Below are 25,756 nucleotides of genomic sequence, written 5' to 3' on the forward strand. Positions count from 1 at the left end.
AATGCAAGTGTAACATGAGTAAAGTCAGCAATATTAGACCAGGACTTGATTTGGCTTACAATCAATGAAGTCCACAGATGCACATTTTTAATCCAAAGCATTTTCCACATGCATAAGAGTGTTCTTGCTGTATGGGATTTGCTGTGTCAGCATCTATTTGATATTTAGTCTTCAGGATCCATAACTTGAAAATTCAGCCTGGCAGAATCGTGGCATAAAAGCAGCCTGGACCTACACCATGAAGGCAGGCAACTAAACCAGTGTAACATTAACAGTGGGAACTTCACCTGGTGGAGTGCCTAGGGAGCCTTTTACTTCCTGAATACCAAAGCTGAGGGAAATGCACCAGAGTAGCCAGAGGAAGCATGTAAAGCATGCTAAGCCTCAGTGTATCTCTTGCCAGAGGGACTGGCCCGTAACATTCCCACTGGAGATCTCGTTCAACCACCAGTCAACTCAGGATTTGTCAAGTGAAGTAACCAAGTGAGACTGCAGCTGCTAATGAGCAGACTTTGGCCAGATAACATCACAGAACACAGTTTCCAAAAGGCGATTCCTTATCATTTATAAATAACACAACAAGCAGAAATATGCTATTAGCTAGCAGGGTCCCACAGTTACACGCAGATAAAAAGCAAGAATAAGTACCACTGATTTACAGCTGACGCTGTAGTAGATACGAATTATCAACACTGCCTTATAACCTAAAACTGCAAATTTAAACTGACCCATTCTTCTGCAGTGTATTAGGTGAAAAAGAAACTTAGTGGCTTGCGTTTTACTGAAGTAACAGGAAGGTTTCTTCACTACATAAAGCTACATTGGAAGAGTAGAAGGCATAGGAAAGCAAAAGAATAAGAAAATACATTAGTATTCATAAGGGAATAGTACATTAACATCAGATGACTTTTACAGAGGAGGAATTAACAAATATGTATTTTACAACAGAAAAAGCACAATGCTATGGCATTATACTGCAGAGGCAGTCTGGAACCACCACTGGACATTTCTAGCAATTACTTCATCTATTCTCCTCCCTGTTTTTCAGCTTGGATAATGGGCTTTTGGCATTTATAAATGACACAACTGCAGAACACCAGAAGCAACTATAGTAAAGCTGGCAGGTTTGAAATAGTAAAGTAAGCTGGTCACAAAAATCAAAGTGTAAAACAGTTTCAAGAGCTACTCCAAACCTCATGGCATGTGGCCTCCTTGCACAATTCCAGTTCAGTTTCTTCAATACACCTTCCTCTCTGGAGGCAAAAGACCCAAGCAAACAACAGAAGTAACGGGAGTGCTAAACTGAAGAGACAGGAGGCACAGCACAACTGCTTGAAAGCAAGGAAATCCAAGCATTCTGTATCTGGGGCTTTTTTCCCCCCTCCCTCCTTTGGTTATAACACCTTACAGCCACAGAGGTGGAAGCTGGAGTACTAATACTAATGCCGGCAGAACCACACCTGGAAATCCTCACACTACTAATCCTTTGCAATTACAAACAAGGCTGGTGAAGACACTTTACCCCAAGGACAAAGTACTGTCACAGGGCAGGCTATTACATATTTCTGAGAATTTGGTGAATTGATCGTGCTGCCTCTGGAAATACCACTATAATTTGTGGGTAGACTGTGAGAACATCTAAATTAGTACGTTAACAGAAGATCTTTTGCGACTACCACACTGATGGAACCTCCAGAATTTCAGAAAATCATTAGAACTATTAGCATCATTAAGGCATCTTTCCCTTGAATAAAACCTAAAGCATTAATATAATGAAAACAGAAGCCAAAAGATTAGAAAGAATAACGTGCTAATACACTGGCCTATTTGCTCAGAAAGCACAGGAATGAAAATGCCTCAGGGAAGAGTGAAATGAGCTTGTTTACTGCCTCTTCTCTTTCCTGCACTACTGTTTTAACTACCTAGTTGTCTGACTAAGGTCAAGTTACAGGCAATAAATTAGTGGCCCTCCTCGTTCAGGCACTAAAACACATATCAGAGGAATAGTTTACACAAGCTCAGATTTAGACATCTTTTACAGCTAAGCTCAAAAAGGGGTGATCCCAGGGGAGAAACAAAAAGAATGTAAAACCGATCAAACCTGCTCCCTGCCCCTCCTAGTGTATCTAAATGTCTTGCAGCATCAGCTGTGACTGACAGGATAAACAGTAACCAAATTGCCAGAAGACAAGCAAATGCTTCATGTATTGTCCTCTGAGAAGTCTCCTGGAAACCTAATAAGAATTCACCATGGCAAATATAAGCAACTCAATCCATGTTTAATGACAGGGCACAGCTCTGGGTAGCCTGATCTTTTCCACTGTTACCTTAGCTTTAAAAAACCATATAGCTTCCAATTTGATTTTTACTGTCGTAAGGGGGTTATAGTTAGCCTCATCAGCTAGTTAACTGGAGTGAATGCTGATATTGCTCTCCCTTGGGTATCCTTAACTCCCGTCTCACTTTATGTCTCTTCTCAAGCTCTGCAATTTACAAGTTATGCAAGTCAGCCAACGAACATTTTAGCTGAATACATGTGCTTCAAAAATTAAAAGAACTAGCAGAGTTCAGGACTGAACCTCTCTTGGTCATTACAAGCAAGGCAATCCTTGCAATAATATCAGCTTTGGGAATGAAAGAAAGATCAGGTGTTGTTTCTGTGTCTATTCATTGCTGGGCCTCTTCAATTTGTAATGCCTTATCTGTGTTATAAGTACTAAATCAAGCGGGATAAAGCAGAGCTCTTCAACTCGCGTTCCATCTTCTTCTGTAATCCATCTCAGACTTGGTTATATTACATTAGCAATGGGCAAAAATAAAATTTCTTACTTATACTCCTTTTTTTTTTGTGTGTTGTGGGTTTTTTGGTTTTTAAACTGTCAAACTCAGATACACACCATCTAATCTTGTACGGATGCCAGTAGCAGGGAACAGTCACCAATTATCAAAACCAGAGACACATCAAAGTTGGTCTGAGAAAATGGGTATCTGTCAGTAGGTGACACCATCTCTAGCATGAATCTTAATAGCTTACAAATAGGACTAAGTTAATCTCTTGAAATTAACTATAACATCCAGAAAAAAAATTATTTCCATGATAAGCACATGATTTAAGGTTTCTATCCTAAACCAGACAAACTGTGCCACAACAAAAGACAGTATACAGATTAACTCCAGGATCTGGGACATGAGTAATTTGCATTTAAAATTTCTCCCTGGAAGAAGAAAGACTGAACAAAACCCCAAAGTTCATGATCAAAATGTGAGCAAAAATCTATGAACCTAGTAAAGCAAATCAGTCTGGTTGAGCCAAACATGTTAATCCATCACTTCCACTTTCTCTTCCTTTGCACTCGGCTGGCACTCACATTTTTTGTTCTATCTCACTCTGCCTCCTCCAGAACCTCTCTTCACAGGAGGGTAATATCTGAACAATTTGGCTTGTGAAGTTCACTGCCTGTCACAAGCAATGAAGTCCCTCTCTGTGCTCTGCAGAACACCCCCGCACAATACCAGTACGCTTTTCTGCCTATTTTCTCTGAAGCAGGCTGCTGTTACTCCCCGCACCACTCCAACTCTTCTCTAGGATGCAGCATTTGTTTCCATAGTAATGTCAGTTGCTTCCTTTCCTTCTTCATTGATTTTGACCAAGGAAAGGCCCTGCCTTACCCAAACTTTATCTCCTCAGTGTAATAAAATCAGCAGGAGAAGTGAGCCTGCAAGTGCCTTGATTACTGCAATAATGCAAGAGGCCTGTGGCGTCCCTAATGAAGCTGGCTTATAGCTGTATTTAGTGGCTGATTCAAGACGGCGAGAAGGCAGCCTCAAGCTTTTTTATGAGACGTAACATTCCCTTTTTTAAAAAGCTATGTCTCGCACCCAGGAAAAGCAAGAACAGTTATCAGATACCTCCTGGTAACTGGTGAAAGTTCAGTTGGCTCTTAGCTACAATTGCTGCCCAGTCTGCGGGCCAAGGCTTGAAATTAGTGGTAATATAATTAAACATAAAGAGCTAATATATCACCATGGTAACCATGATTTTCAGAATATTGGGGCTTAAACTATGGGTCACAGGCAGGATTTCTCTTAAACAAGCTTTTCTCTTCCAGGCTCCATGAAAAATTTCACACCATGAGCCCTTTGTAGATTTACAAAGTGACCTGATATTCAGCACTGAACATGTAGTGCCAAGAGATGTTGTATGCTTGCTCTGCACTTTCAAAACTCAGGTTATTTTTACTGAGATGTGTTCCATAAGTAGGAACTATCACAAGGGATCATACAGACCACAACTGCAGCTAAGCTCTTTAGGGCAGGGACTACTGTTTTGTGCGCAAGTTGAAGAGCACTTAGCACAACAGTGCCCTGATCTGTAATTGTGGCCCTTGTGCTCTGCCACAATATGGATGAGTCAGGTGCAAAAGCTGGTCTCGATTGATAGTCAGTACCAGCTTTTGAAATAGAAGTAGACAAGGTTAATCCTTAGGATAATGTATATCCACCTGACCCCTATTTACTAATGGCTGGGGCTAGAGTGTACCCTGAAGCCTGAGAATTTATCTGTCTTCTAAAGCTCCCTTTTATATATTAATTTCCTTAATTCTATCAAGCACTCCCTGGTATAACTTCTGCTTAAGAGGTCTATAAATTCCAAAATCTAGAGATGACTGTTGAACACATATCTATTTTCTTGTACTTAAAATCAAATCAAATCTATTCTTTACTCAAACATGAGGATCTAAGCAAGCCTTAAAGCCAGAACAGTAAATTAAATTGGTTCTCTATATATAGCAGTTTCCTACTTCAACTGTCCTTCCCTACCCTGTTACTACTAAGCCATTTATTAAAACTTAGAAGGGATAGGATGCAGGCAGTCCTGGAATACAGAACACAAGCAAGACTCTGTTAGACTGTAAAACTTTTAATAAAAAAATTGTAAAACACGAATAAAATATTGTTTAGCACTAATGTGTTAAAATAGTGCTTTATGGGAGATTTTCTGTAGGGCAGATACAATGATACTTTGAGCCCACTGATATTTAGCTAGAAGGATTTTTAACAGAACCTATGTCATGTCTGCTCAGCCAGCTCAAGAAAGAAAATATCAACTAAATGAATTCCAAGTGAAGAATTCATTTGTGTTCATGTGATATTTAATATTACTTATCGTACCAAGGTCAACTCCTGTTTGGGTCTTACAAAGCAAATTCTCCCAACCTATCCTTTTCCTTCAAAACTCAGCATAAGCAGCAGTCATATTTATGATGTGCAGGTGACCAGCCAGATGCCATCAGCCTTTAAGATAAGAGAGTTCTGTAGGCAATAGCATAAGTAGAATATTCACCTTGTATTTTGTAACCAGAGATGAAGGAGACAAAAGAAAGGTATTTCTTACTAGCACTGAATGGAGAATTATTAGTCAACCATCCAACACAGCAGTTATGTAGGTGTACAGTGACAAGTTACCTTGCAGTCCTATGGGAGATCCACTATCAGCATACTGGGGAGAACATCAAATGTCTGGGTCTATTCTAATGCTTTCCCATCTCTGCATGTGCATCTCTGAACCACTCACATCTAAATGAAGTCTTCACCACATCTTACTAAAATCAATCGGGTGTTAGTGCAGAGCAGACTTTACCATCTTGCTTTCAATCTGTTTCAATTCTGTCTGTAAAATGGTGACTATATTGTCTTTTTCTTAGTTTGCTTTACAGTGTAACTGGGGACAGTCTTCCCCTATTATCTCTGTATCATACACACCCTGCACACAGAAGCTATCAAAAGCTAATGTAGTTAGGTTTACCACATTTTGTTATTATTTGCAATGGTTGCATTGCAACTGTAGTGTAGAAACTACACACTGGAAGAAAGCAGGGAGGGGAGAAGAAGAAGAATGCATGGCTGGACTATGCTGCCCAAGCTGCCTGCAGTGATCTGTGAAGGCAAAGACCTTCAGGCCACCTGAGGATTCCTGCTGAATACCCTTCTTTCCCCACCTCCTTCTATTTTCCAGGACATAAAATAATGGCTTAAGAAAAAAACACCACATTTTCAGCAGAACTGAAAATGCAGAAGGAATGAGACTAATGTCCTCTGAGAGTACAAGAAGATGGAAGGTGTCCTCAAACTGAAAGAAATCAGACACACAAATTAATCGGTGTAGAGGCTTGCTGAAAGAATAAACCTAAGTATCATTGTATTGCCATGATTAAAAATAGCAAAAGATAATGTATCACTGAACCCCCTTTCCGAATCATTGTTACCATCATTAATTGCTCTTTACTATGAAAAGTCCCCAGGGAACAGTGAGATGTGCAAGTTTCTGCATCTCCCAGATACAATATCCTGCCTTTTATCTCTATCCTCAAGACCCAATATTTGTTTTTACAGCCAAAGTCTCAGTACCATGCTTTCTAACTTTACACAGATCCACAGCTATCCAAATAATCAACAGCCACATGAGCCAAAAATTAACACAGGTCAGTCTCTACCCATACAATTCTTGAATTCATTTCAGCCTGACAACCAGCTGAGCAGGAAGGTGCAAAAAACGCCTTCCAGAGACTATGGGGATGAAGGGTATAACAGTCTCTCACAAAGCCCTGGGGATGATGTACTACATAAAAACTAAATGGATACAATAAAGTTGTCAGAGGTGATCAAAAACTCCCATTACCAAGCTGCCATGAAAGCCACAACAGCAGTAGTTAGCATGTTCAGGCAGCTGAGCCCTCCCTGCAATAAGGCTAGGTTTTACAGTCCAAACAATTTCTAGTTCCTACCCGGAAACTACATCATATGACCTACGCACCTCCACGGACGTTTCCAGTGAAGTACAAAGAGAGAAAGAACCTGTCTCGTGGATGGAGTTTAGAAGCAGATGACTTTCATTCAATTTCAGCTTCCACAAAAGCCATGACCGGGGGAAAAAGCCAACACACAAACAAAATCGAAACCCAACAATCAACAAACTTGGATATGGCAAATAAATTCCTGATCACTATTCCATCAAATACCCCAACCCAGCTTTTCCCTGAGGAAACTTGGCTAGGAACAGCCTTCCTCGGCACCATCCTGAACAAGCCACGAGAGGGAGTGTGTAACCTACGGCAGAGCAGAGCCTGCCGCGGGGACTGCTGCGAGGGGCACGGGCACCGTAACGTTGTGAGAACTGAAAGCATAATAAGGCTGCGAAAAACTGTGAAGCAAGGTAAGGCCAGAAATGAGCTGGAAAGCGGAAAGCAGAAAGCGCAGATACAGGTTGTAGAAGAAAACGTTGACGGGATGAGCAATGCGCCAGAAGTGCTTTGATGGAACAAATGCAGAGAACTGAACATTCCTCATGGTAAGTCATTCTGTTAATGAGACAGTAACATAAACATGAATCAACCACAATCCACCCCAATAACATGTGCTGGAGATGACGGGTTCCTTCCACAAAGCTCATAAGCTGTAACAAATATTCCTCATCCCTCATGTCTAACTGTTGAGCTGTGTGATGCCCTCCTTGGTGCTTGCAAGTAACACTAATTAAATGTGTCTGGACCTTTCCGTTGTAAAATGAGTCCCTAGCATCCCAATTCATGTCTTGTTACAATTGAGAGGATTTTGCAAGCTCCACAGACTCCACTGAAAGAAAAACAGCCATAGTAACAGTCACATCAAAAGCACAGAAAATGTACACTGTCCGCAACCAATACATCAGATTCAACTTCCCTAGCTTAGCACCACAATTTGCCATTCCGTATTTCCTGCAAAGTAGTTTTATTTTATGCCAGTTATAAAGAACAGGTTTCCAGAGACTTGGCAGAAAACTATTACAAAACCATCAGTGCCAATAATGCACCTCAAGAAAAAATTCCCGCAGGGAAGGAAAATGTGTATTCAGACATCTTCCCCTCATCCCTTGACCACAGAACTCACGAAATAATCGTCTCTTCCCATGAAAACTAGGACTCATACCAATGTCCCGGATTTCACCTACAAAGATTATATATAGATGAGAGTTTTTTTCCTCCTAAACCATCAGAGAAGACCACTACGCTTATTTCCTCTTTTGAAGGATCTAAGGAGCAATAAAGAAAAACCCGTCAGGAATAGCTTAGTTCAGCCACATCATTAATTGCGGCTAGTCTGGATCTAATATACTAAGTTACAGCAGTGTGGCTCCTAAAATGCAATCTGGGATTACGTGTGTATTTATAAGCTGAGGGGGGAACAGGAGATGATGACACCCCAACAAATACAAAGCAAATTCACAAAGAGCTGATCCTGCTTTCCAGCACTGCTCTTTTTTGTATGGATGGTGCCTCAGCCAACTGTTTCTCAAGCACTTTCCCAATTCCTTCAGACACTGAGACACCTAAGTAATGTGCCATAAATCACACTGACAATACTAGCCTTGCTTGCATTTCATTTCACACACAGAAGCCACCTGCTCAAAGATTATACCACTTGGATACTGCATGACAGAAAAAGCAGTTGCTCTTACTTCAATAAACGTAAACCTAATTTCCTTGTGCTTACAAGTCAGTCATTCATAACACATATATATGACAGTTGGACCGACTCACTGTCTGTGTATTACCCGGGGATCTCATTCACCATTATACCATCACACTTGCAAGTCCTCACAAACTAGGATCAGAGTTGATATGATACAGACTGTAAATAAAGACAATAAAGCCTTTCCTTAAATATCTGCATGGTGTAAAGCTCTACAGTATTTAAAGCATATGCAGTTATTGCTTGGGTGGACTCTTAGGTTTCATTCAATGTCACTGCCTTGCAACCAGCAGTAGCTGCTTTCACCTCTGTGCATCACGGTTTCATCCAATTACACCTGTAAATTTCGATTTGGCACAAGGCCTGGACCACTTCTTCTACTGAAAGGACACTGGAACACTTCAGAAGTGCTCTCTGCTCCCAAAGTGACCTGTTTCAGTAGTTATGGTTCTGCCTGTTATGCTTCATTTACCTAATGAAACCTTGGATTCTAGATCACAAGGTCACTGGTGATGAAACGAGCAGGAGCCTTACTTGTTTTCCAAAATGGCAGTAAGACAACATCACCAATACTTCCTTTGGACTGTCTACCATTTGGAAAAGGTACATGGCTAGAATGCCCTTCTGCACTCCAGAATGAGGAAACATGAAAAGTCTCTTCAACCTCCAGGCTGTTTTCACCCATTCCATTCCTTATTCTCTTTTCACTTCTTCTCAATCCCTTCCAACCCTGCCCTCTTTTGCTCCAACAGAAATTAAGTTCTCCAAAAGCATCACCTGTTATTTCTATTGTATGTTCACGTAACACATCATATACTAATCCTTGCACAGCAGGCATTTCTGAGCAAAAATCAAAGCTCAGGATGGTAACAGGCTTGAAAGCATCCATCTCCTGGGAGTCCAAGTATAAACACATACCATCCATTACAAACACACATCAAGGCATTATCACTCCAGTCAAGGACAAGCATACTTTCCACTATAATTCAGATAGGGGTCTGACTCAGTGAGACAACAGAAGGTTAATAGCCATGGAAGGGCAAAGGAGGACTTAACTTTCCCATTTTACACTGTTTCAAGATGCCTTCATGTGGAAAGAAGAACTGCCATCAAAGGTAATTCAGTATAATGGAAAAGTAGGAATGCTCCCACTGAGAGCAACAGGTTTGAGGTATCCAATTCCATCAGAATGCCTTAAAAATTTGAAGGCAAGATATCAGGGTTCACAAACCTTCTGGCTCAAGTGCCTCTCATCCAATCTGCGACTGGTCCCACTACAGCTATCACAGTGACATTACAGATTTTGTGTTAGAAAACAAGTAAAAAAAAAAAAAAATTAAGTCTGAAAGCAAAGAAAATAACAGTTTTAAATTATTCCTGAAAAAATTTCATTGTCTTGTGCCTTACATTGTACCACTTGAGTTTTGAATTCCTGCAGAGGTGAAAAATGTTCCATTAAAACTCCCACCTGATCTGCTCAGGTATATCTTACTACCAGGCATTTCAAGAAGTTCAGTAGCAGACCATCTATAAACTTCATCTGTAGGAACAGGATTGAGCCTGTGCTGCAGGTTACTGCACTCCATGCTGCAAAGGCTTAATGAAATCCGTTGCTGTTTGCTTTCCCAGGACTTCAGCTACACAATGTACTTTCCTACAGGTACTTTCCTTCAGATGGCATTCAGGGTATAAATAACAATCCATACTCTAAGTAGAAGAAAGAAAGGGAGGAGAAAAAGTGCAGCATCATCCCTCCTTAGGCTCTCACTTCTCATTATGAAGATACAGAAAGGGAGGGAAGGGAAACTGGCAGCAGACAACTGCTGGGACTCGCCTCCCAATCTATACTATACAACTGCCACTTTCGCATTTTTCCCCCCCTACGTGTTTTATTAGAAACAGATGGGGCCCCTGGCCTGTACATGTGCAAGTCCCCCTACACAGCTGCACAACCCTGAAATTGCAGAAATAGCAATCTCCTGAATAAATTTCTCCTGCCACTAACAACTGCTTTCTTTGCTGTAATGAAGACCACAGTGGGTCTGGAAAGCTTTCTTCCAGTGTCCAAGCGCCATCGGAAGGTTTATTTTGAGCCACAATGTATTTCTGTATTCCACAATGAAATTCTAGGAACATGTGCCAGATAACTCTCCCCTCCCCAGAAGTCACAGGGAAAAGCAGCCTAGTACAGTCTGCAAGAAGTATGAAGACAATGCAGACCAGAGAAATAAAATAATAAACATTTCTTATCCAAGAGTCATTTGATGGGAAAGAAAACACGTCCACTTATCCTAAATGGTTTCTGTACTGTTGAGGTCAATCTAATTAGAAGTTTGTTCCCAAACCAGAAGTTTCCAAATCAAGTAGTAAAGTTTCAATGATTTGAGCACACTGAAGTGAGAACTGGAAGGTGGAGCCAGATAATACTTGATCTACATGTGCATGTCAGCAGGCTTTGTCTGGCAGCTCAGCCAGCTGGTGTCTAGGTAGACATGTTTAGGCAGGGGCACAGCTAGTCTCTAACAGCAGGATGCCAGCATGGTCCCTGTTTCCCTGATAAGAGAACAGATTTTGATCCTGAGAAAACCCATACTTGCCTAACTTGATGTGTATTATGTTTTTCTTACACATAAAATTACTAACCTGAACCCCTGGAGCCTACTCATATTGTCTCCCCCTGCCCCAATAGTATTTCAGATATAAACCAAAGCTTTGCTGGAGCCCCTGGAAAATATCTGCATCACACAGCAGAAATCAGTAATAGGTAGCAATTACAATCTTAAACTTAGGCAAACTAAACATGCCCTTTGAAAGCAGGGCTGCCTTATTTTCAATGCAGATCTCCCCCCTATGAGCTAGAAGTGCTGTGAGGCCCCAAATTCAACCTCATGACTGAAGTCCAGAGGTGGTTTTGAAATAGACACAGAACCATTTTTCTTTCTAGTTTTTTCTCACTCCCATATGATCTATGCTCTTTCATCTCTAAGGAGAAAAGATAGCATGAGTCAACCTGTTAACTATCCAATGCTCAAAATGATTCCAAAGCAACAACCTTAAAGAAGCAAACCAGCATGTGCGACAATGAGTGAACGGAGAGGAGGAGATTTCTCACACAGAAACAAACACCATTTACGAGATTAGGACAGGAAATATGCCTAGAAATAAACGAATCTTAAGGATAATGTTCCCTAGCCTCCTTAATATTGTAACAACAAATTATTTATTTACCTGAGTGTGTGACAGAAGCATAACGCAGACTGCAGCCACAGAAATGACTACCCAATCTGCTTTCAGAGCCTTTCCCTTCACAGCGCACAATAAAGGCAGTAAAACAATCCATGCTTCGTGCAAGCATGTATCAAGCCAGGGACAGGTAACGGAATGATCTGCCCCACGAAGAAAAGCATGAAAAAGAAAAGAGGTTACACTGGGATGTTAATGAATGCAGCATCATTAACACTGAATTACTTTCGCAGAGTTAAACACAGAAGGTAAGCAGGCTTTCAGCCAAGCCAACCAAGCTAATGGCTGCATCAAACAACAAGGTCAACCATTCTACTGCTCCAATTATTAAACCACGAATTCTTCTTGTTACAGGATGGCATTAAAAGGAATTTACTGTTATTTTTTGTGTTTTATATTCACTCTTGGAGTGCTACAGTTATTCAAACTATTTGGCATGCTGAGCTTACAACCACAAAGGATGTTTTGTTTCTGGTAAAGTGAAGGACAAGACAGAATGACAGATAAAAAAAATCAGAGGAAGAAAAAGAGACAGAAGATGACATAGCAATGCAACTGTAATGCCGCATTGAAGGGAACAACACACTAAAGATTTCAGTGGAAAAACTTCAAACAGAGGCAAGCAACACAGACCACTAAGCAAAAGAATTCATTGCCAAGGGTAATTCCATTACTTTTCAGTACGTTTATACTGTATGCCAAGCATAATAAACTGGAACAAGCCGGAAAGATATTTTCAGTCAGACCCTTGAGTTGTCTCTGTGCTGCACTACCACACCATGTTTCACAACAATGTTCTGCAAAAAAACCTTCAATTTCGTCTTTTACTTGGAAGCTAATCTAGCTAAAGGCTGAATAAAATGTCAGAAAAAGAATGCAGTGCTCAAGGTTGGAGCTGGATCCAGTATTAAACTGATCATAATTAAAAGAAAGAAAAGGAATCAATTGCTTCTGCCTCACCCTTGTCTGGGGCTTTTTTTCAGGCAGCGCCTTTTTTATTGTGCAAGTTGCTTTATCTTATTAAGATGACTTTGTACACTTTCTGCACAGAGCAGCTTCCATGAGGTGCACCTATGCAGTTTCTCACAAGCAGACAGTATAGCCAGGCATCAAGTAAACAAGGTCAAACTGGAAGCCTCTACTGCATTCCTACTGGAGACTGGTAGCCAGCCCAGCCTTCCTCCAACGCATGTAATCACACCTGATGGATAAAAGGCAGATCCCACATTATTAAAAAGGAAACTGGAGACAGAGGAATAATAGTAATAATCATAAAAAAAAACAAAGATTAGGAAAAAAAAAGAGGAGGAAATTCCAAGATAGGAAGTAAGGTGCAGATACCACAGCAGGGACTAGGCCTGCACATTGTATCATCCTCCTATCACCACCAATGCTTAGGAAGCCCTGCTGGCTACCTCTGTGATACGTGAAAACCATGTGCTCACCATGAATAGGTATGTCACTCATGCCAGTGTAGTATCTTATGGTGACCATCACATGATGCCTGCGGGAGTTCATGAGCGAAATCCTAGTTCAGTCCAATTCAGGCTTTGGTCTTGAATTATTTCCAAGACGGAAACCTCAGAAGGGACAGGGAAGGCTGTGAAGCCTTAACTGCCTCATCCTCCTTACAATAAGATGCAATACCATGTTTCGTGTGAAAATTATGCCTGGGCTTTCCACAGTAACCACCTATTGGAAGAAACATTCCGAGAGGAGGCAGCAGCAGAAAGAGTGATGAAAATAGAAGTTTCATACTGTGCAATATGCTACAAGCTTCTTGATGCTACTTCAGCATCCAGGGGAAATAAAACCAAACAGGCAAACCAAAAGTAGCTACTCCCCTAATTCCACCCAGCAACTCCCCTGACCATCACTGTGAGCTATGTGACACCAGCCCATCCCTCATGTATGCAGCAGTACGTTAGCATAACTAAAGCACCCAGAAGAGGCACAAAAAAAAGAAACAACAACAAAAAAAGCTAGCTGTAAATGAGCACTCAGGTCACTGCAGTAAATCATAGCCCTTAATTTCATGTGAATAGGGGAATGTTAGACTACCATAGGGCTCTCAAAGAGTCTTTTGTTAGGATAGAGGCCTGTACATAAATACGTTTCAGAAGCCTAGAGAAAGGAGGTTTAGAAAGGAAAATGCCTCTGGATTGTTTTGCCTTATTTTATCACCTTTCAGAAAGTCAAGAAGCTGAAAATCCAGCAGAGAGAGAACTGACAACCTATCAGCACACACAAGCAAGCATTTTACTAGCACTACTGGATGAAGCCTTGGGTGATACGGTTTAGTGTGAGGTGTCCCTGCCCATGGCACGGGGGCTGGAACTCGATGATCTTAAGGTCCTTTCCAACACTAACTATTCTATGATTCTATGGTTCTATGATTTTGGTAACAAAGAGCTTGTCCAAAGAGCCCTGTTACACCTTTGAAGTCACTCGAACATAGGAGAAGGCAGAATAAAAGCACAAACCATAAGTCACTGTCCTGCTTAATACTGGGGATCATACAATCACCAGTGACATGGATTAATGCAGCTAAAAAAACCCTGCCATGCTACTCCACGAGAGCAATCTCATAACTAGTCAAAGCCAACAGTTGCATACTGCACTTCTGTAATATTTTTGGTTACAGATCACTGCCTCCTCCCATCCCCATCTCAGAACTGATATTTTACAGCGCTTTTTATAGCACTAGAGATCTTGTCTTGCATACAAACTGTTACTCTTAGTAAGAGTACATCAGAAATTACCATGTCAATGTCTGTGGTAAATTGGGGAATGTTACCAAAGATCCTCAGGCAGCACCGTTGTGGAAAGAGATTTACCTCTACACTTGATCATGAGCTTCCCATTACTTAGCTGCAAATGTCCTGTAAGGTCATATGCGCCCAAAAGCTAAGCCAAAGACCACAGCTGGAATTTCCCCAAGATCAGTGCCACATTCTCCGTGGAACCACAACTATTGAAACAGCCCTGTAAAAAGCTTTCAGATCAAAACAGTCAAAAAGCCAGGGGCAGTAGAATGGAGCTGAAAAAATTATTTAAAACCTCACAGCACAATGACACATCAGAAATAAATGGACAGGCCATCAAAATAAATGGTGTATGCTTCCAGGCAATAAATGCAAGTGGTTGACAGGGGAAAACAAGTCTCCTCCGCAATGATTAGGCTGCATGCAGAACTGATGTACTTGACTTCTATTAAAAATTCTGACATAGACAACAACCTGGGCTGTCTCCACTGCACTACACCAAAGTGGATTTCACATCTGACAAGGTCTTTGCTCTCTTTTCCTTAAAAAAATAATATTTGTGTGGGAATGGGAACATTTCTAATAATAAATTAATTACCCTGTTCTCTGACACAACACGACGGGTTTATAATTACAGACCTTCAAAATGGACGCAGCAGTTTTCTAGAACTGAATCCCACATTAATTATACACTCCCGAGATGATCCTGCATTGTTATGCATTATAAATGGAGCACTTATCAGCCCATGATGGGACTGGTCATTAAATAATGTGGGAATAAAGTAGCTGAACATGTATTCCATAGGCACATCACCTGTGCGTCTTCCCAAAGGAAGAGGGAGCATGCTCAGATGGCAATCGGCAGTAAATGTGTTATCGTAAGCTTAGATTTTTTTTGTTAGCATACATGTTTGACTTGCAGTCTGACAATAAGGTTATTCTCAGCTACCCTTCAGCCTTTGTTAGACAGATATGCTGCTAACTGCTAGGACTAGCTGTTTGATACAGCAATGGTTTCCCAGCTGTGAACTGGGTGCCCTAGGAAACCTTTAGCCCTTAAGCTACCGTAACTGCCTGCTGCTTCAGGAATTAATTTCACTGTCAAACCCCAAGACTCATACCATAAAGTTAAACAAATATTTGCTCCAATCATATAAAACCATAAAACAGCGACGAAATCTACATATTAATGGCAGCCAAGTCTTAGTAAACAAGAGAACTAGAACCGGCCTAATTCAGATAAAAACCTGTGCTTTCAATAAGAAGCAAAACTGGAACTCAGCTGTTGAGTTTTCTGAAGAGAGATCTGGAGCAAGTTTGTTATCATGAGATTAAAACAATGCCAATTGATTTTACCAAAAAATGTGAAAATCCTGTTCCTTGTAAACATTCAGTGGGATGGACAGCTGGACAGACAGTCAGGGAAAAGAAAACCTAAGACTAGACACACAGCAGGGTACAGTCTTTCAGAAGTCCACAGGGAATGGATTATACATGGCTTTAATGGTCTAATCCACTTTACTTTCAACAGGTCCATATAAACAAGGCTAGAATACACATTAAATAAAAGCCCCATGAAATTTTAATGAAAAGCAATAGGCAGTTACAGAAACTGATCTTCTAAATGGAATCATTTCACAAGTGGCGAATTTCAGAAAGTAAGAGGCAGTTTGAAAGAGAGTCATGAAATAACTTCAGATAATGACTGTAAGCAGAGATGGCAATTTCTGTACAAGCAAGAATTCAGACACAAAGTGATACTGCACTGAATTTAAGACTCACAAGTATGAGGGAACAAGACGCTGTAAAAGGAAGTCATATTGAGTAGGTATAGTTACAAAAGAAACAAAAGGTGACTGACAGATCAAATGAACAACGAAACCAGAACAGGTTTCAAGGCAAATCAGATTTATATTACACCACCTCTGATATATTTTGCTGAATTTTATCATACGACAGAAATGAGTTTTGAACTACTTCAGCTAACTGGTTAGATCTGACTCAACAATACAGATCTGAAAGTGAAAAGTCAACAACTGTCCCTTTACTCTGCCCGCATTCTCTAATGAACATAACCAGTCTATAGGAAGTCTGTCATTTAAGTAACTGCTACATGTTAAAGAAAGATTTCTTTGGGATTATTTGATTCTTAAGAGCAGCAAAATCTGTCTTTAAAATGATAGTGAAGATGAACACCTATTTAAATGCAAAAAAGTATCTCTTTCCCAAATGCAGGCGCTCTGCCGGGGAATTCCACAATCAACATTATCCCACCCTACATATAAACACCACCCTACAGGTGTTTAAAACATTATTTCCAATGCTTTTCCTTTAACATGTTTCATTTATCTATATAGAAATGTAACATTTTACATTTTAAGAACAGACACTGAATCCGACTCATCCTCCTCAGATAACCCTATCTAAAGATAGGATGGTAACTGGCTCTACAGCAAAACCATACAAAACAGAGCATGTTTTTGGACTGGATTACTGAAACTATGAACTCTGCCACTGACACTCTACTTTGGGAAAAAGCTGAACATCTTTGTGCTTCTTTAGCTTGCCTTGTTATTTTTATGTATCTTACCTAACTTAAAGGTTAGTGACAAGTTTAAATGGGCACCAGTCCTGCCAGGATATTGGAGATTACTGTCATATAAATAATAACAGGAGACATACTACAGTGACACAAAGAATCCTCCGTCCCTTGGCTCTCAAGTACATCTCTAAACACTGCCATCTCCTTGATTATGGAAAATAAATCTCGCAGCATTTCTGACAGGTCATCAATAAAATAATATTTACTTGCATCAAAGTCACTATGCACTTATGAGAATTTAGAAGCAGCTACTCAAAGAACTGTGTTCCAGCAATGTTATAAACCAACAGAGGCAAGGATAGATTTTGCCACAGGGTAAAATAGCATTGGGGAAAAAAAACCAACTTGTTCTTATTTTCAGGGCTCAGCTACTTCCTATGACTGTATCCAGCTCCACCAATAGAAAGAACAACCACATAAACAGTATTAGTTGGGGTCATAAAACAGGATCTCAAGAGGCTTCTTCCAACCTAGGTGATACTGAACTTCCCATTTTTCTTGGGTAGCATTGTAATAAAAATGACACAGTACAAAACACATTAGTTTGCTCTACCTAACCTCCCTTAATCACGTGGGCCTGTCCCGTACAGATCAGCCACTGTATGAGCAGCAGACAGTAACATGAATATTGTAAAGCAAGTTCAGATGGTTTTTGTTAAAAATGATCAATGATAAATGACGAAATTTGATTCTACGTGATCCTGCAAAAGATCCATATCTAGACCTCCCAAGGGGATTCTCCAGCATCTGCAAAAATAGCTTGTCACTTGTCACTTTCTAAACTAGAAATAAACAGCAACAGAAAAGGAGACTAACTACATTCAAGTTCTTTCCCATTGCACGGACCCACAACTCTGTCTGCAGGGCTTACTTCTTGACAATCTGTGGCAATTCAAAATCAATCAGAAAAACAAGCACTTGAATTACTCCACTAATAACATGAGAACAAACATGTCCTGTTCCCTAAACAGATTCCTTTCTTCTTTCAAAGGTCAGTGGTTATTTTGTTTCTACACCCATCATTTTGAAATGACAATTTCTCTGGTAGCTCTCTCTGGTAGACTTCAGCCATCAAAGGAAGGCTATGCAGACTCCTCCACACCTTGCAACCAAGCAACTCCTTCCAGGATTGCACTGCTCCCAGCTCACTCCCTTGAGGCTGCATACAGCAGCGCGGAACAGTGCTTCCAGGAACACTGGCTTGCATGGCTGTCTAATCACTCAGGAATGTGCATTTCAGCAGAGAAATTAGTCAAAAATCTGCTGTTCCTCCCATTGGAAGAATCTAAGTCTCTGTACTGTCACAAGAGACCCCTGTAATCTTCCTTGAAGCCAGCTGTAAAACCAAAATGCCTCAGTGGTCCTCTGCTGAACAAGATCACAGGGAGACTGGAAGGGGTATCCCCACTCCAGTGGACTCACTTGCCTCCCTGTTATATTCATTAGAGCAAAGCCACCAACTTTGGTCAATTATTTTAGTAGAATTGTTTTTTCTCAGTCCCTTCAACTACACCATTTGCACTGAAGATATATATGAGAAATATGTATCAGTGAAGATATATATGGCGACTAGCTTTCCCACTCATGGAAAAATCTATTTTCATCCTAGCATTTCCTAGCGTTGTTAGGAAAAATAAAAAATCCCAACACTGACAAAATCTTACCCCCACCAGAGAATTCATACGTTCTTAAGCTGCTCACATCAAATGCAAAAGATCTTGCGCGCACAGTTTGACAAGTCTTAAAACAAGGACATTTAGGCAGGAGTTTTCTACAGGGGATGATAATTTAAATGAATTAAAAAAAAATAAAAAAATCAAGCAACTGCTGCCAAGTGAAGTCTTGGCTCTAATTTTTTCTGGAAGTGCTCTGTGGGCAGACAGCTGAATGGATTGCTACACAACTTGTGCTGCTGGCATCTAATTATTTCCGTTTTTCTGTTCTTTGGCTGCATATGATACTTTTGCTTGTACAAGAGATGTCAGTTCTGTAAAAGGGCATCTGTACTGAACAGGGGTTTAATGCTCATTTTATATCACCTGTGCATGTTTAAGAAAACACACCTTTCAGTGAAGCTTCTGCAGTTGCTGCTTAGACAAGACAAAAGCCCTGGCAATAGACTTCAGGTTCCAGAGTGGGAGGGTTATTTACTAGACTGCTATGGCTTTCCAGGGCACCAGTCTGTTTCACTGAAATTCTAATACCGTAAAAACAAACCGTTCCAGGTTTGGCCTCCAGCCTGAGGGGTAATTATAACTCCAAATAGTTTTGAAGAAGTAAACGAAGGTGAAGAAATAAAGACAGAAATAGCTTCTCTATATAAAATTCATCCTCAGGGACAAATGACTGAGTTCACAGCTATGCAGACCTGTTCCTGAATGGCAGTTACCCAGCACTTCTGCTAGGATGTGAATAGCAAATAAAATAATGTGAAATTAAGATGTTTCCTGTAAAGGAATAGATTTGGTAACAACACAGCTTTCTTAATGTCTTCCACCTTTCACATGTGCTATGGAACACTGGACAAATACACAGATGATAATATCCACCTACAGGTTTCAACTGTCTTTTCATAGTCAAAGGCATACAAAAGCACCAAACTAAAATGCCCTTAAATCCCCTTTTAAAGCATATTACCTACCCTGTTGACCAAAAGTTATGCAATGTGAGTACTTCAGCACCTTTCAGTTTCAGATCCATGGTACACTTACTGAAGATGCTGAGGAAAACTACCTTAGGACTGAGTAACACTGCAATAAGATACTTCTGATTTTCTGAGTACTTCACAGCTGCTAGATAAAGGATTGCTCTTTAGCACATCAGTAAGCTACACAGACACATCTACAGAAACTACAGGGAAAGAATCTGTCTTAAGAGTTATTTATTAAACAGCTAATAAAATTGCAGACTATGTGTCTTCCATACTGAGACCACCCAGTGAGGAGTTGTAAGCATATTTCTATTTGTGTATTTTTAAACAATTACATATTGTTCATTTTTTTCCTTTGACTAATACTTTTATATATTACCTTTTGTTACTTAGTAACGCCCAGTTTGTTTAGCTTTAACATACTGCTACAAGCCAGGTCTATTCTCCCTAGACTACAACAGGAGCAGTCACTGTTAGATTGGTTTAATTTTTGCACCCATGCCATTCCAACAGCTTACTGACTTTCTGGCAAATACTATCACCCTTAAGGCTAGGCAAGTTCAAACCAAAACAATCTAGAAGCACACAATATACACATAAACATTAAGAAAAGATTTCTAATACTGTGCAGAATTATGATTTTCTTTAAACAAATGAATTAGCAGACGGATTTGGAAAGAACAACATTCTACAGAAGACACTCAGCACATGTAATAATGTCTTACATGAAGCAGAACCTCCAAGGCTTAATTGATATTACCATCACAGATACAGTTGCTTCCCATGTATCTGGCTGCATGCTGTCACATCCGTTATGTGAGAGGTATAATATAAAGAACTTCCAGACTGCTCTTCTCTGGAGGTTTCAAAAATATGCAAAAGAGGTCATTCATAACACTACTCTTATAATACTACTCTTCTGCAGGGAAAAAAACAATTAATAAATAAAAGTTATCAAGGCCATAGTAAAATAAAACATATAAGGGTGTACTGGGCCTGGGGAGCTGTGTCAAACCAGAATCTGAGGAGCCTCAGTAGTCATCAGATTACAAATCCAGAGTCACTCACTCAAACAGTGGAATTGTTTGCCAGACTTGAGAGACAGAATTCCTAAAACCATACCTCATGAGCTCTTAAACTATCCTTCTAGCCACCAGTCTCTTCAGCATGCATAATCACTCACACAGGGCTACCCTGTAGCTGAATGTTATGCATTCTGTTTAAACTGAAGAGAAAAACAGTATCTGTAAGAACTGCAAAAACAAGACACTAACAGATCACAAAGGGCATATTTCAGGAGCAGCAGAGTTCAAAACAAGAAATTTTCTGGGATCTCAATTAACTTGTGTGTACACAAAGCCTCTTTAACAATCCTTAGTTCATGTCCTAGGTACAGTAGTGCAATACTGGTATGGGCTAGGATTTCATGTGCAGGGACAAAATTGCTGAAGTTCTGACATAAACAGCAAGTCTTAAACAGAAATGCCTTCCAATTGAAAATACCCTATTCTATTTACAATGTAAATCAGAGGCTCTTCTCTTTACACTCACAGCTTAACAGCCACAGGGTAAGCAAAAGTGTGAATATCACTGCATCTCAACCACAAGTATGTACACAGATCGTACTCACAGGCTCATGACAAAGCTCTTGCCTTTTCTATATTCAAATTGCTAAACTGGACAGACAATGTAGATTTTGCTCAACATACAACTGCATTACACAACATCACCTGAGAACTGTAAACAAGAAACTAAAACTGAGCAACCCAACTACTGTGAGCAGTGCTACCCAGTTGAAATCAGTCTACTCTTGTTTAAGACTTACACACCATTCCAATTTGAGCTATCCAGGAACAAAGACAGAAGCCAACACAGGAAATGTGAGCTCGAACCATGGCATGGGTAACAGTTTTAACACCTAGCCTTAACATCTGGGGACAGATTCTTCTTCTTAAAACATAAAGAGAAAAAAGTATTTGGGGCATAAAATGGTCAGAGGATATAAACTGTTATCAGAATTTGTCTGCTTAAGACTTAAAAGAGGTAAAAAAAAAAAGCAAAATTAAAGCTTGCTAATTGAGTATTTAAAAAAAGGATTCCATTACAACTGAGGACAAAATTGGCTCTGCAGAAACGAGCGCTGTAGGCATGATACTCAGTGATAGGAACAGTGCTTAATGCAGCTACACCAAAAGACATCCCCCACTCATCTGATTCTAGGTGCCTCCTAGCTATTGTACCAATGAAGGTGAACTATAGGTGAGGACAAGTAGGCTGGTAACTTCATCATCTAAATAAAGCCCTGCCTACAGAACCACCTGGTAAGACACTGGACAACACCATACCATTGACATTTAATGGAATGGAGGATTCATTTCCTGACTGCATTTCTTCAGTAAATAAATACCCTTTTTAAAAAGGATGCATACTTGTATTCAAAACAAAGCACTGCCAGAATTGATGTCTCTTTCTGTGTACAGAGAAGAATATAAGAACTATAGTTACAGGAAGCACCTGATAGAGAGTAAATGTTGTATTCACAACACTTCAGCCTTCAATCATGCACTGCAACATGCAAAGCAACTGTACAGTCATATAAATACCCACACTTACCAAAGATAAACTCAGGAGTAATATGTATGACTTCATGTGCAATCAAACTTAGTCCTAAAATCAGTATTGACTCATGAGGGGTTGAGTTTGCCAAGAAGCATTTTCTTCTCTTGTGAGAAGAATACTAAACCTTGTTTATTCTTCCTCAAAAGTCTGTTTCAAAGATTGCCTATATCAAACAACAAAGTGCAACCTTTATACTACTAATACACAATTAAATAGATTTTAATGATTTTTTCCTTTTGTATCTATTGAAGAAAAAGCCAAAAAACCAAATGACAGTTACCACAGCAAGCAAAAAAACCTGTTCAACCAGAGCACTCTAAAATAGTACAAGCCAGTAATTGTTTATGTAAAGAACAATGTTATCTAGCTACTGTGTAAACTCATTAAAAAGTGCACTCAGGAGGCATGTTTCTGAATCAGAACTAACAGGCAAGGTGATTTTTTTTTATCAGCCAGTACCTCCTGGGACATCCTAATCCTTTACTTGATCAGAACAGAGATTAAGAGCTGTAATTACAGAAGAAACAACAACAACAAAAATGGTTAATGACCACAAATATAGTGAGTGATCTGCAGGTTTTGTCATAATATTTTTTGAGTAAAACCATCTTCTCCGAGAGGCTGATGGCCATATTAAAAGCTCAAACCAGATATCTGGCCTTCTCTTATCATGACACTTACCACATCCACTTGACTTTTACTTTCAATTACCTCCTCTATTTCCCCTACTCTTCCTCAAATTGCTGCGAACTGGTAAAAACAAACTTGCAAAGTTTGGTAACAGATGGTATGAGAAATGTGGTATCTCATATATGCATGAAAACATTAATTTAATCAGTTCTGTCATTTAGTTAAATAGCAACAAAAGCCCTATGAGAACATGACTCACTATGACTCTGGAAAAAAAAAAAAAATACCCCTGTTGAAAATACGAGAATGTAGATTTCAAGGAAGCTTAAAATTAATAGTCAGCTACAACCATCGAGCCCCATACAGAAATCCCTGAATTCAAAACAGAGAAGCTTGGCCAACTTGATATTAGGAAGCGTTTCTTTACTGAGAACGTGGTCAAATATTGAAACTGACTTCCTAAAGAGGTGGTCAATGCCCCACGCCTGTCAGTGTTTAAGAGGCATTTGGACAATGCCCATTATAATCTGCTTTAGCTTTTGGTCAGTCTTGAAGTGGTCCGAAGTTGGACTAGATGATTGCTGGAGGTCCTTTCCAACTGAACTATTCTTTTCTCCTAGGCTTTTGGGGAATAAAGTAACTACTTCAAATGTTCATGTACGAAGATAACCACACAGTGGTCAATAGCTGCCTTCTTAAGTTTCTTCTTGCTATCCATGTTTTACGTTCCATGTTAACATCCTTACCTAAAACCCACCACTACTCCCTCATACTGCCAATACGGTGAACATAAAAACACAACAGGATAAAAGCAATCCTCAACTAGTACCTAGATATTCCACTACTGGTTTTAAATACAGGATAATTGTTATCTTCGCATCCCTTTATCCCTTTGTTAAGGGATATGACTCAGGGCCTTCCACCTCAGGTCACCTTTTCCGAAAGTTGACAGCCACCATTACTTTCCCTTAGAATGTCTATCCACACACCCCAGAATGGAAAAGGTTTCTCCACCTTAATCAATCTTTTCTCTTTCAGGAACTCATAAGCAACAAAAATGTTCCAATCTCCTGTTCCTGAGTCCACCTTTCAGCACACATCTGCCACAATTTTTGGAGATATCAGGCACGTAAGCAGACCACTCAGTGAGAGAAGAAAACGAAAAATCTTCTGTTGTTATTTTACACCAATTTCATGTCTTAACCCAACCCACTGTCATGGTCTTTGTATTAGCCTCTCCCTATTCCTTCCAGATGCAATATCTTTCCCCTTCATATAAACACATAATTAACTGATAGAGCCATTATCTTTGTTCTTCCTGCGTTTTTTTTTAAAGCACCCGAGTGCAAGAAATAACTTTTTGCAGAGACCCACTTCACATGCACAAATCAGGCCTGAATTAGGCAGTTCTCTCCACACATTTTGCTCTGTCCACTTAGTAAAATACCACAGGAAAACATGCTCATATTCTCTGAAATACCAGACAGAAATAGGTAAATATTACCTACGTACAAGCAATGTCACTCTGATTACAACTTTTTCTGAAATCTAACTCCCAGCTCTATGCATACTTGGAAGATTTTTGTTCCCTTCAAGTGCACTTCCCTCTGAATTAAGCTGGACTTTCCCCCCACTTTCATAAAAAACCGTTGTTCCCCTCATTCTCACGTATTTGTTAGCATTAAAAGCCTGCTGCTTTTAAAATGCATCACTGTTAAAATTCTGACACAGTACTAAAGTTTAAATGATAGAATTTCTAAGTAACTTCCTGACAAAGATTTATATCAAGTATTCTCTCTTGCATCTTATACAATACCATAAACTTAATGCCAAACAAAGAAAACAGTAAGGAAAAGCAGTTTGAACAGTGATCCCACTGTCTCTCAACACATCAAAGCACATGATGCAGCTGTTCATAATGGGCAGGCACTCAAGGGAACATGTGAGCTTATGCCTGAATTTGATTAACTGGAAATGACATCATGATTTATAACACAATTTTCTAATTCTAAAGCAGTAATCTATAATGAGTTAGACACAGCTCACGTAGGACCTGCTTAGTTTGTAATCAGAAATAACTGCTTTGTCATCTTTCCCCTTTTCAGCCTTTTCCATGCCAAAGAAATAGAGGAATGAAAAAAGGAAATGTAACCGCTTATGACAGAAAACAGAAAGAGTAAATCTGAGCTTCAGAGGTTAAAATCAACACCCAAATGATGAAAATAAACAAGAATGACAGAGTACAAGTGGTTGATTGGAAAGCCTACCATTGAAATGGAAATGCACTGTAAATGCACGATGATTTTTCTACTTCATCTATTGTTAACATTCAAGCTATGCTTCATTTTTAATTAGAATGAAAACAACCAAACCCAAACAAATATAAACTTGAGTTGTCTCCAGAGTTGTAACATGAAATCTCAAGATTAAACACATTTCTGATGCAACAACACATGTGCAGGAATCACGGCATTCTGGGTACTATCTCCTCCACAGCTATATGATCTTCCAGCAGTTACTTTGTCCCCTGAGGTGCTCTGATGGACCACCCTTGCCAAGCTGTACATTTAAGAAGTATTCATGTCACCTAACACAGCAGCTCAAACTGTGAGCCAAGGGTCCCCAGACTTCCCAGACAGCGGAATAGGACAGGTGTCCTAGCAGAGTATTTAGAGTACTTAACGTAAGTAACCATCTGTCTGATTCCACACTTTAAATTGCCTTCTGAAGGCGTTTACC

The 25,756-nt window shown here is 39.8% G+C and overlaps 1 protein-coding gene and 1 long non-coding RNA gene across 10 annotated transcripts in view; one reads left to right on the plus strand and one right to left on the minus strand.

Annotated features, from left to right (window-relative positions):
* Positions 1-25,756, minus strand: part of NCAM1 (neural cell adhesion molecule 1) — a 102,645-nt gene that overhangs the window by 58,436 nt on the left and 18,453 nt on the right. The window lies entirely within an intron of this gene.
* Positions 4,074-6,243, plus strand: LOC130611324 (uncharacterized). The gene is made up of 2 exons (XR_008975225.1): positions 4,074-4,229; positions 6,017-6,243. It is a non-coding gene; the product is annotated as an uncharacterized LOC130611324 (long non-coding RNA).

The sequence above is a fragment of the Pezoporus wallicus genome, unplaced genomic scaffold, assembly GCF_028554395.1.
Source record: "Pezoporus wallicus isolate ANWC-B61680 ecotype Strahan unplaced genomic scaffold, APGP_CSIRO_Pwel_v1 scaffold_8769, whole genome shotgun sequence".
Lineage (NCBI taxonomy): Eukaryota > Metazoa > Chordata > Aves > Psittaciformes > Psittacidae > Pezoporus > Pezoporus wallicus.